Source organism: Sinohyriopsis cumingii, chromosome 1, assembly GCF_028554795.1.
Source record: "Sinohyriopsis cumingii isolate HCF-2022 chromosome 1, ASM2855479v2, whole genome shotgun sequence".
Lineage (NCBI taxonomy): Eukaryota > Metazoa > Mollusca > Bivalvia > Unionida > Unionidae > Sinohyriopsis > Sinohyriopsis cumingii.
In genome coordinates, this window is record NC_142961.1 from 162,474,557 (window position 1) to 162,488,529 (window position 13,973).

Below are 13,973 nucleotides of genomic sequence, written 5' to 3' on the forward strand. Positions count from 1 at the left end.
TTTCTTCTTCTTCTTCTTCTTTATTACTACACGACTTCATTTCAACTAGGACTTTTCAATGTGTTTTAGTGTGTGAATGTGTCCGTGTGTGTACGTGTTTGTGCGTGAGTTGTTGGGGTTGGATATACAAATGATGGATTACTCTCTCTCTCTCTCTCTCTCTCTCTCTCTCTGTGCAAAGTATTTTCAGAAACATGCATAAGCGAGTGAACGGAGTGACATAAATGTAATGTGTAATATTAGATTATAATATATCTTTCACATCTACACTATACATGCACATACACAGAAATGTGTGTGCGTGCGTGCGTGTGTGTCTGTTGGATAATATTTATATGAATATTCAGTCACGCTACAAACCATATCTAAATTGATTCATAAAACGTAAAGAAATTAGATGCCATTTAGTTTATAATTGTAAGGTTATTCTTCATGTTTACACGATTCTGACATTTTTGTTAACAGAACAATCAAGATTTAATTTATTAAAATTCTCTCTCTCTCTCTCTCTCTCTCTCTCTCTCCACACGCTTTTCTCTGTGAATCATTAATATCCGCCTCCAACCTCCATACTTTCATATTGGCTATGAGTGAATCAGAATTTTAAGACATTGGGACACACACACACACACACACACACACACACACACGTACTTAATTCTACCAGTTTAGCATGCATCTTTCTTCATAGTACAAATTCCATGGAATCCATCTTGTTTGATTTTGTTCAAATGCTTCATTGAGCCCTAAATCAGCAGACCACTTTTACATCAATGAAAGAAGAAGAAAAAAAAACAATACGTGCATAGCCATTTGGACGTGAAAAACTAAAAGTATTCGAAAAGTAGACAATTCTAAAATTTTCGTAATAAGAAAACAATAAACTTGGCAAAGATATGCCTCACACAATGTTGGTCCCGGTGTGACCTAGTCGTCTAAGACGCTCGCCTTTGAAGATCGCTTACATCTCACCTCTGTCAGCATGGGTTCGAGTCCCGTGCTCGGCCAACGTGGGTGTGTGATCAGCTTTCCGTGGGTCGGTGGTCCTTCCCGGGGGTTTCCCAGGTTATTCCTCCACCAGATATACGGGCCGTCATGTATAGCCTGTCACGTGCTGAAGAAAATGACGTTAAGCCCATAACAGCAAATGCAGCTTTACACATTAAGCTTAAATCCAACCTGACAGAAATAAAAGATAGAAACTGCGGGCACATTCGAATGTGCTTGAGTTCTTTTTCTCCTCTTTATATATATCTACCAATATAACTATATACAGACATACAGATCAACAAATAACCAAACATATACCACTGGAATTGCCAACAGTTGGTTATAATATTTATAGTATTTATTATTATTATTATTATTATTATTATTATTAAGAATAACACCATAAATATATGGATTTTTTTTGGGGGGGGGATGAGGGCGTAACGGTGATGATAACATAAAGGACACACGGTACTAATTGTATGGAAAAATGGGAACCAGCCTGGAAATGGAGTTTATATGGGTTTGGCTGGCCAGGATTGGTTAATAATGTAAGTTATGTTTTAGGGAAAAGAATCTTTTCAGAGCTTATCCTAACTGAAAGTGAAAAAAATATAGAGACATTATTTTATTTATGGAATTTCAGTCCTTTAACAGTCTTGAATTAGGAACACTCATTACTAAAAGTATCACCTGACTCTTTGGTGAGGAATTGAAAGCACATGGTTCAAACACATGCACTTCCAGAAAATGCCGCGGCTCATAACCTTTTCTCTACACAGAAGCTGACATCCAGGTTTCATCTATACTGATAAAGCACTCATAATTTTTTAAGTTATTGATTTTTTCATATCATGGTTTTTGCGTAGGTTCACTATGGGAACTGAATTAATACCGTGAGTACTAAAAAAAAAATCCATATAGTTATGGTGTTATTCTTAATAATAATAATAATAATAATAATAATAAATACTATAAATATTTTAAACAACTGTTGGCAATTCCAATGGTATACAAACACTTGTTATTAACGTTCATTGCAGCGGGACGTCCGCCTCGGATGCGGAAGGTCGTGGGTTCGATCCCTGGCCGAGTCATACCAAAGACTTACAAAAATGGTGCTAACAGCTGCCTCGCTTGGCGCTCAGCATTAAGAGGTTAGTGTTAGGACTGGTAGGCCTGGTGTCAGGATAATGTGACTGGGTGGGACATGCTACATGTCTGCGGCATGATGCCCCAGGTCTAGACATCACTATAAACTGCCACACTGCAGACATCGTAGCGATATGACCGAATTTTTTTTAAAGCTACGTTAAAAAAAATCCAAAACACACACACACACACACACACACACACACACAACGGGGCAGAAAAAATCGATTTATGGGAAGTAACACCGATACTGCAGCTGATTAGTTATAATGAGAGCCAGAGGACTTGCGACATGAAATATTTATTTATTTATTTATTTATTTATTTATTTATTTATTTAAGACAGTGTACAAAAAGGAATATCTTTACATGAGTTCATGCTAAAATCAATAGTGAACTATATTTTTTAAATACCTCATATTATCGGAAACTGTTTGACTGTGTCATTTTGCTCGTTATAAGTGGGCCTGAATTTGTGATACTGCAGTATAAAGTGCCTGATTATTTCAGTTCATGTTGTGCAACAATTTCTTGTTTGTTTTCATACATATATTATCCTAAATACCGGGGTAAGAAAAGGTCGTACACATTTATCAGAAGAAAGTAATTCAGGCGCACAAGTTCCGATACAATGCTTTCAACTCTCCCTCCTATAAACAACAGGAATTATTTTTCAACATGTTTTACTAATGAGGATCCTTTCTTAATCCCAGTGTGTTCGTGTTCCACTTTTGATCTCTTTTTGCTTTGATATTGATGCGGCACCGGAACAACAAAGCAACTGAGAATATGTCCGTTTATAAAACAGCAATATCTGGCAGGTATAAAAACACGTTTTGCAGGAGCAATGCACATTGTAATTACATTCACATTTTACAAATATGAACAGCAGTGTGAACATGGCGAACACATTATCATGAATCATGCAATTGTCTTAGTCTGCTTGTGGAATCATATCCCAGATAAGATCATCCTGACAGCGTGACGTATGCAGGTAATTTTTGAAAGATCTCCTTGAAAACGTGACGCATACGCGGGGAATTGTTTTACAAATACTCAAGTTTCAAATATTTTCCACTTCATTTATTTAATGAGTCTGATAGAAGATAGGGCTGTATTCACTCTGCACTTTCACCTCTAATTAAGCGTCCCTGTTCTTTGGAGACTTCCTATCCAATTTTTGAATATTATCCTTATGCTGTCCAGCTAGCGGACACGTATGTATTTTTAGAGTCTGAAAACATAGTTTCAGACTATTGGCGCGATTGCGTATTTTGTTGTGATGACTTAATGAGGTCAGTCTAATATACATCTTGATTTTAATTTGAACTAAATAAAAAAATCTTCCTAAAATTGTCTTAACATGTGTTTTTGCAAAAGGTAAAATTGTCCATACTCACGGGAGCACTCCAGTTATCAAATCTTCAGTTTTCGGAGGTTCATAGCTTTTGCATGTTGTCAAGCTCTTCTATTCGGATGTCAGTAAATCTTGCATGCAGTCGGCAATACCATAAGGCCTAAACAGAAGTGATCGGTTTTGGAAGAGAAAAAAAAAAAAACAACAGATCTTTAAAGTCTGGGTTTCCTTCAGCATAATTCCTTTGCAGGGGAAGTAACTTGCTGTAAATGCGACGATTATATTCATAAGAGTAGTAGTTCTTTTGAAAATCCTCAATACTCCTGTGCAGATCATCGCAAAATATTTGTTTGTTTGGTTGGTTTTATTGAAGGGGAGGGGTTTTGTTGGATTTATTTTTGCTGTTGATTTTGTTTTGTTTTGTTTTGCTTTATTGTTTGTTTGTTTGTTATTGGATTTGTTACAAATTCAATTGAATAATTAAAAGAATTTCAAAATGGCAGTTTGACGTTTAAAATACATATATATTGCATTATTGATGGGAACGTCAGACATAAAAATACACTCCCCAACCCGTCTCTCTCTCTCTCTCTCTCTCTCTCTCTCTCACGCACACACATGGTCGCCTAAATTATCAATAAAGTTTCAGTCTGTCTTGCACTGACGTGCGCGCGCTCAAGTACACAAACATACACACACACACACAACCACACACACACAGGGTTATGGTATAAACGTATCACAGAGTGGATGGTTGTTACATTGTTGCATCAAATAGGCATACCAGGTGAACGCGGCTTCAAAACAATTATATTTAACAGTGCATTTAGTTATGAGCAGATTTACAGGTTTAGGATAAATTTCTTATTGGCATATCTGCATTCAAAAGCATAAATGTAAAAACTAATTTGCAAAGAAAAATAAACATATATATGTTGATCGTGAAGTTCATTGGCCAAGCCAATTATGAACTCTGTGCACAGTATGGACTCTGTGCACATTATAGACTCTGTGCACATATTGAACCTGTCTTAAGAGCTCCATTACTTACTAGCAAACTTTAAGCTCCAAAACTTTGTAGTTAAATTGGGCGTATTTTCCGGGCTTTAACACCTTTCTATGGAAAGCCGCAGGTACCCGGCGGTGATCAGAATTTTTCCCTATATTATTATATGGGCAACAATTAGCGAAAAATTGTGATCACCGCCGGATACCTGCGGCTTTCCATACCTTTCGCTTGCATTAACCAAAAGTTTTGATCACATGCAGACCTTTGAATACAGTCAAAGAGGACAGAACTCTTTGTATGACTTTGAAAATGAAAACAAGAGTATCATTCCATGATAAACAGAGAGTCAATATATAAGAAAAGTTCCGACTTCATTGTAACAATAGAAAGTCTTGGATCAGAAAGTAAAGATCCCGAAAGCACGGACTCTATTTAGGGAAAACTCTGATACCGAATGTGTATTGGGTACATGTTAGTCGAAATTATTGATTTATGTAATTTATTAGTACAGCATATGGCAATGTCTGATTATACATAGTATAGATTCAGACCGTTAGTCAAGATTCAGACCGTTTTGTCAAGGTTTAGTCCGTATGTCAAGGCTGAGACCATTAGGCAAGGATCACACAGTTAGTAAATATTAGTGGTTCAGACCGTTAGTCAAGGTTCAGACCGTTTAGTCAATATTCAGACCATTAGTCATGGTTCAGACCGTAAGTCAAGGTTTAGACCGTTTAGTTAATATTCAGACCGTTAGTCAAGGTTCAGGCCGTAAGTCAAAGCTCAGATCGTTAGACAAGGCTCAGACCGTTAGCCAAGGTTCAGACCGTTTGTCAAGCTTCAGATCGTTAGCCCAGGTTCAGACCGTTAGTCAAGGTTCAGACCGTTTAGTAAATTTTCAGACCGTTAGTCAAAGTTCAGACCGTTAGTCAAGGTTCAGATCATTAGACGAGGTTCAGACCGTTAGTCAAGGTTCAGACCGTTAGTCGAGGTTCAGACCATTAGTCAAGGTTCAGACCGTTCGTCAATATTCAGACCATTTGTCATGGTTCAGACCGTAAGTCAAGGTTCAGACTTAAGTCATGGTTCAGACCGTTTGTCAAGCTTGAGATCGTTTAGTAAATTTTCAGGCCGTTAGCCAAAGTTCAGACTGTTAGTCAAGATTCAGATCATGCAATAGCGAAGAAAAACTTTAGTCTGAATTTTCTATTATTCTAAATTTCAGACAAGATTCAAATGTGATTTTCCTATTATGTAATAGATGCATATGGAAATTAAATATACAAATAGCAAATGAGATGATGATATTCTTTTATTCCTCCATTTTCTGAAGATTTTATGACAAAAAAGAAATGCAATTAAATACATAGAATCACAAAAATAGTGGATTCGTTACTTATTTAATTATTTCCAATAGCAAACGAATAAACAAATTAAAATCATTACTAAACTATATATATATATATATATATATATATATATATATATATATATATATATATATATATATATATATATATATATATGCGATAGAACATTTGAAAATGTATCCTCACAACAAAAATAGTTAGTTTCCTAATCGCTTTGCAATCCAGTACAAGTATTTCTTTCCTTATATTCTGTGTGAGTTCTCTGTTGAATCGAATATATAATATCCTTTATCTTAATGAAATACTTGGTAGATAGTCTGATCACATTTATCCATGCCTCAAGTTCTAAACGTTCTGATATATCATTTAAACCACAAAAAAAAATGCAATTCACTGCTACATTAAAATATTTTCACTGCATGACCGATATTTGCTTAGCAGGTAGATAGAAAAAATCTGCATATTAGTATTTTCTGCTGATATTTTGTCTAATTTCTTAAATCGTTATCGCCCTGTCACTTTTATTGGATTTTCTTTTCCTGAATGCATAAATAAAAACATTTGTGCGGGGTGAGTTCAAGTAGGTACAATAATTTTTTGAAAACGTCGTTCAGGTCCCATGTCTTTGCTTATTATTTAAATAAACTGAATAATGATCGACCATTGCAAAAGGGAAAACAGGGATGGATTTGAAAAGATTCATATATCTATCGTGAATTATAATTGACTTTCCTACATAAATACGCAATGGCAGCTTATAATAGATTGGTTGGATGTCTTGCTTTCCTTTGAACATTGCATAGTCAGCAATGAGATACCAGGGTCGCCCGCAGAATTATTTTCGGGGACGGGGAGGAAAACATGTAGTGGTCAGCTATTAAGTTTTACACATGTAGGCCACAACATATTTAGAGGTGAAATCGGAGAGGGTGGGGGCTTGCCCCTATTTGCTGGCGCCCAAGTGCGATACACGCATACTCATGCATTTTACATAAAGCCTGCAGAACAATCGTTGCAATCATTGTTTTTATGTATGTCATGATAATGGATAGTCACAATATTACAACAAAATATATATGTGTAATATCTCAAACATTGCAGCAGGCATGAGCTGTTTCCTCCTTGAGGCAGGCCAGATAAAGCGATTCTTAAAGCCACATGCTATACTGTAAAACCCAGATCGCTGACCAGATCCATCTCGCAGACCGTAGAGTACACATGACTGTGCCACGGTATGCATTTTTCTCTCATTGATTTGATAAAGATTAGGACTTTAAAAAGGCTTAGCATCTGTACGATCTTCAGGCACTTGAATGTCCTTTAATAATTTGATCTAAGACTGTGATTACATCTAAAGTAATCTAATGGGAGCAACATTTTTTATAAAATTATAATGAAATGTCCGACACCAAATATAAGACTGTTCATGAGCATTCTCTTAAAAAAATCATGTATTTTTTTATAAAAGTAATACGGAATTAAGAAAATTAAGAAACAAAAAAGCAAAATGTTTGCAATACAGGTGTGTCACCTAGCTCGACAACGTACAGTTTTGTTACTGTTACGAGTCTATGCTCTTAAAATAAGTAACAGAAAAGAGTGAAAGACAACAAGCATTGTAAAATTTAACAAATACTTTATTTCCCTCGAATACAAAGTGATAATGAGAAAAAAAGAACTGACGGTATTGCGAATTAAATCCCAAAATAATCTAAGAATTACAGACACAAATCCTAGCAATTTAAAGTCCTGAATAAAATTCAGTAAAAGTCTCAAAGAAGTCTCATAACTGAAGGCGATGACGTGTCTGTTATAGCTATTAGAGTGTTGATTGGTCAACAGTCTTTTGTTGACTCACAGTAATATAATTCCAGATTTGAATATATTATAAATTCCAATGAATGTTTTTCTGCCAATCATTTTTTTATTTCCAGGGAAAACAACCAGTTGAATTCAATAACTTGAAGAAACGAAAGTTCAGCCCAATTTGATCACAACATAATACAGCTTGAAGATGCTAGATTTTAAAGCACGAATGACCAAATCCTCAGAGTCATAAGATTATATAGTTCTCTACTTGACCTCAGGTCACAATTAGCATTTTCTATAGAGGAAAAAAAAAACCAGTATCCAATGGAAAATAACCTTTCAGGATGATCTAATGAGCCTTGTTTATTTACAACACAATAACCTGTAAAATTCACTTTGGAAACTCCAAAACCCTGACCCAAATCAACATATTTACTCCATCTTGTTTACCTGAATAAAAATCCTGATATTAAGTTCATGCACATTGATAATAATGAAGCTATTATTAGTTCTTTACATAAAATGAAATTATCTTTTTTAAAGTCAATCAGGTGAAGTAGAAATAAACTAGGAAAAGGTCAAGTCCAGCATACAATGTTGCATTACAAAAGCATGTAATGAAATAAAAAAATTTAAAACAAAAATAACAAACAAACAATTTTATATATATATATATATATATATATATATATATATATATATATATATATATATATATATATATGTATATATATATATATATATATATATATATATATATATATATATATATATATATATATATATATATATATATATATATATATATATATATATATATATATATATATATATAAGTACGATTATTGACCTGGGGCCCCGAGTGGCCGAGTGCGAGTGGTCTAAAGAGCTCTCCGTTACGGATTACTGCCATCTCACCTCTGTCTGCGTGGGTTCGAGTCTTGGATTCGGCAAATGTGAGTATGTGAGAAAGCTTGCCAGTAGCTTCTCGTGGGTCGGTGGTTCTTTCCGGGGTTTTCCTGGGTTCTTCCTCCACCATTAATACTGGCCGCCATGTATAGCCTATCGTGTGCTGAAAAATGGCGTTAAACCCTAAAACAACAACAACAACAAGGATTATTGACCTACCGCATAATTCTCGACACGAGGAAAAATATTGGCAATTGATTGTTTTGTTCTCCGACAGTTGCAGATTTTTTTTAAAAATAGCTTCAAAATTATTTTCCAACAGTAGAAACTGCATGTGGTATATATAAAATACATAAATGTTTTGGTGTTGTTGTTTTTCTTTTTTTCCTTAAAATATCGAATATGCTGCTGTGGTATTCTTCAGTAGTACCAAATTAGTCCGATACATCAATCCTCCCAATATGTGTTGATACTGATGGACGACATGTGGGCCTGATGTTACCTGTTCATTAAAATGTACAATTTTGCTGCATGCAAATCTTTCTGGAACAAGCCTGCGTACATTTTAGACACATGGATACACTTTAGATACCAGTTATTGATTCCAGCCATATCTAGCGCGAAATTCAAAATGGCCACATGACAGGTGGTTGTGCTATTCCATGTGGATTTACAAGTCACAAAAAATAGCATTTGCTCCCGAAATATAATGTACTTGTCACCGAAAGAACACTTCAGGTTACGGTAGCTCTACAGCCGCGAGAAATACCAGTAATTGTATAAAATGTACACTGATGTGTGCAGCAAAACGTTTCTGCACATTTGTCCAGGTTTTAATGAATAGGTGGTATCAGCCCCTAAACCGAATATCAATATCATCACGGGAGAGGGGATGATTTATCGGCCTAGAAACTTTCGTTCATTTCGAACGCTCGATAAATTAACTTAAAACAATGAGAGATAGAAATATAAAATTTAGTATATTTTTGCCTTAGCGGATATCGGGTCAGTAGATTCAGGGAGCATATGGAATGTTGTCTAACACAGGTTAAAAGAACTCTCTCTTTACCCCGCAGGCCCACTGAAATCGGGAGGTTTATGAAATCGGCCATGCTTCCTACTAAATACAAAATTACCTACCTCATTGCATTTCGATTAATTTCCAACATTAAGTATCACACGTTGACAATACGGTCTCAGATTTGATAGAACGGCCAATATTTTAACCTAATGAAACTCTGTCTCAGACAACTGAAGGACCAGCACTATGATATACAGCGTAGAATATTCTCCATATCAGTCAAAATGAACTCACCTAGGCGTGATCAAATGCTTACCCGTTTTATGTTTAAGTTTCAGATGAACAAGGCTCATATGTTACCGGGCACTTCCGATATGTTTGCGCCCATTGCTTCAAATAAGTAACATATTGAATAGACCAGTGGATGACACACATACATTCAATCCCGTTTACGGGTAAATGACGATTATGACGACGCATGAGGCATGGGAAGGCCTAAACTAGATTTTGGTTAGTTAGGAATGCATCTTTAAGAAAATCTAAAGTGCATAATTCAGTCTCTGTCTCTCTCTCTCTCTCTCTCTCTCTCTCTCTCTCTCTGTGTGTGTAGAGACATATCCAGCATAGCTGAAGTTACCTGGCCATATGTAACATAGGTAAATGTTGCGCATTTCTTCTTACAGGTTAAATCATCCCATTTTCTTGAGAGTGCTGAAGCATTTAAACAGAAGTCGACACTTGTATTAAAATGTTGATAATGTGATGAGTTCACTGAATGATAGTCTTTAGACACTTTGCTGTTTTCTGAATGCTTTCTACCTGAAATAAGAGCAACGCCCATTTATCTTGAAATGCGGATAAGAAGAAACAATTCAAACGTTGCTGGTATTTCGTTATACTCGCAGTGGACGTTATATTGCCAATTAGCCAGCTTTCTCTTCATTTTTAATACATTTGCTTTTTCTTAGAAAGTTCTTCTATGGAAACCTGATATTTGTGATCGATGAACGCAACCACAACGCAAATTCTGTAATTACCTGCAGGATTGCGTGTTGAAGACACAGTTATAAATCATTGATGCTGTTTATAGACCTGAGATGATTATTAACAGTACGGGAGTCTATTTTGGGTCTTCAGACGCTTCTTCTTTATCGTTTCAAAGCCCTCCATTTTTAACAAGCTGGCTTTTTGCATTATTGACAAGACAGTGGGCTTATCTTATTTGGCCGAGACATATTTTGGTCGATCCGTCCAGTGTGTTGAGCGCTGAGACTTTGTGAATAAGAGTTCCTCCTCTACTGGGAGAAATGAATTTCAAGGAATTCAAGATAAGACCATTTTTTTATTTAAATGCTGAGTGTGTGAAACTATTTCTGATACTCTTCAGCGATACTTTATTTTTAAAAATCAGTTGATGTGGTGGATAAATCGGGTGTCAGATTGGCATCGTTTTCATTTAGGACAAAGATAGACATCATGTGAAGCCTTTTGGTGGAAGCCTTCTTGTGAAGATAGTATGTCATAATAATCGCCCATTCACTTTTAGTAGTGATAACAAGATTTGTGTGACATACACTACGACAGTCATACTGAATACACGACTGACGCCATTTTCATTTAGAGCCAGCTAGGTATCACAAGAAGTTTGTTGGTGAAAACCCTGTATCGATATACCATTCATTTGCGAGGAGTACATGTAACAATATTTGCAAGGCAACCACCATGGTGGCCATATTAAGGCCAACTCATTTTCATGTAGGACCAATTCGACACTATACCAACTTCTTCTGATGAAACCTCAAATAAAGAAGTTTTATTGTGTGCTTAATTAAACTTTTCACATAAAATTACAACGCTTGTGAACTGTGTTCTTTTAATTAATCGTAAAAGATCATTTCAGTAAAACAAGTCTCGCATTTCTTCCAAGAGAATTATAACAGTTTGCAATCTGGTCACATTATAACACTGTTAAAAAAGGTTACATGTAAGGGACTGGCCATTTATTTTTCACTCTTGCTCTGATTTGCAGACAAAAATGAATTATATCAAGTGTATCAGTTGAAAAACTGATCATGAAGTAAAAGAAAAAAATATATTCTTGTTCGAAAGAAAAATTCCCACCCAGGAATTTAAGTGGTTGGTCTCTAACACACACAAGTTATGCAGTACCTGTGGTCACGACAACAGTACACAAGTTTTGCCTTTCAAATGCAAGTTCAAAGTTCCTGGTTTAGTAAGAGTTGGTGTAGAAGAAATATATATGTCAGCAATGGTCGTAAGAACGAACCCACAGGGCCATTTATTTTTGGTCAGTTCCAAGAAGATCCACAAAACAACAAGAATAATCTTGTTTGTCTTTGGGCTGCATGGCCGTTGGAAATAATGATCAAAACAAAACGATTCGGTTATGATTAATATTGCCAGCTGAAATGTCTGAATCGTTACCAGACGTCATATATTCTTCTGCTAGTCACACAAAAAGAAAAAAAAAACAGAAGTATGGAAAACCACCTTGAGCTAAATGTGATAAATTAACGGTCATTTCGTTTTGGAACATGTTAAAGTTGGATCATCCGTACTGCTTCCGGACTAGTTGAAAAACTTAAGATGAGGTTTTCATCTTAGAACTATGTTCATTTTATCTGATTTTATTTTAAGTCGACAATCTATATATTCGTTTTTGCTTAGTACTCATGTGAAGAAACTGTTTTTAAGAGAGACGAACAGACAGAGGTAGAGAGGAGTTTTAATCGTACAAGGAAATGAGATGATGACCGGGGTTCCTGTTATGAAAATGTGTAATATTTGTTTATTGTTGTAGTGATATTGAAAACGAGATTTAAACTGCAGGATGACGTAGTACTCCAGTGAATTGCAAATTTTGCGTACACCTTTGTGGCACGGTGCATACTATTCTGTATGTTCATGTGATTGTGGCATCGACAGCGTACTCGTTCTGTCGCCTCGGAGTTCTACGTTCATTTCCTGCTACTGCTACCTACCTGTGGACGATAGTTGTCGAACATAGTTCTGTCTCTTTTATGCCAGTACCATCATCTATCCATATCCCTACCCTCACTGGAAACAAAGGTGACTGACCTCTTTGAATTCGATCTTTTTCACAATATTGTCCTCTGGTCCCCGCTAAGTGTGCGCCCATATTTCATTTAATAGGATTGCAACCGTCACGATAACTAATAAATTACTAACATTAAAAAAAACATAGGTGGGTGTGTGAGAAAGTTTGTAGTTTCCAGGAGGTCGGTTCGTTCTTCGGGTCTTCCCGGGTTATTCCTCCACCAGTTATACTGGCCACCATTTATAACGAGAAGCGTACTGATTGGGGGGAGGGACGGGTTGCCCCGGGCGTTAGAGGTCTTGGGTCGCCAAAACAGTTCATAACTTTTTTCGAAAGTGACCAAACTTGTATGTTTGTAAATTTTTACTCCTGAATCCGTCCTTTCAGCAAATTGCATGACGCACACGTACAACAAGAATTAGCAAACTCATTTCTGCTGCCATTTTGTGTTTCATGAAAAAACTGCTATTCTATCATCGGTGCCCCTCAACACCCGCTAAGCCTCTTTCGCATCACAGCGAGAGAGAGGGATCCAAACGTCGATCAATATTATCGCCTGTACACAAATCAGTTAAAATAGACGTTTTATCTTCAAATCAATGAGGCAACAACTAACAGTTACATTTATGGGATGGAGTTTGGGGGATTATGTATTTGTAAACGCCGGCAGATGTCGTTGATTTGAAATAACGCCGATTCTTTTAATATTGACATTTTTATTTGTCAGTTGTGATTTGCTTTGAATCGTATGTATATTGCCAGCTATGTGTTGTGTTTGATAGTGATCGACGACTTCAAATTTCACGTTACATCGACTGTTGCTGAAGGATTGTGTTTCTGAGTTAACTTTTTTGCGTGTGTTTTATATAAAGGAAAAATTACGCATGCATACACTGTGAAATGTTTCTTAGATTTGCCGAAAATTCTTCACATCTTTGTACTGTTATTACTGGGGAACAATATGCGTTAGATTTTATTTTAGTTTTAAACCAGAGAAAGTCGGGTGCGATGTTTTGATGAGAAAGGAAGTTTTAGCATTTATATTTAAACTGTTAATTAAATGCCTCTGTTGTAATGTGTTTTTGTAATAAGTAATTCAAACTACATTAAACTGCAGGAAAATCGTTGGCAGACAGGACTCCGCTCCGGGACCCGCTGGGGGAGCTCTCAGCTCTCGCCCAAACCCCCTATCTGGTGCGATGGGGTACTAGCTCGCTCAAAAGAACTTTCCCCGGCTTCGGTACATCGGTCCTCGTATTCTGGACCCCTTGGGACCA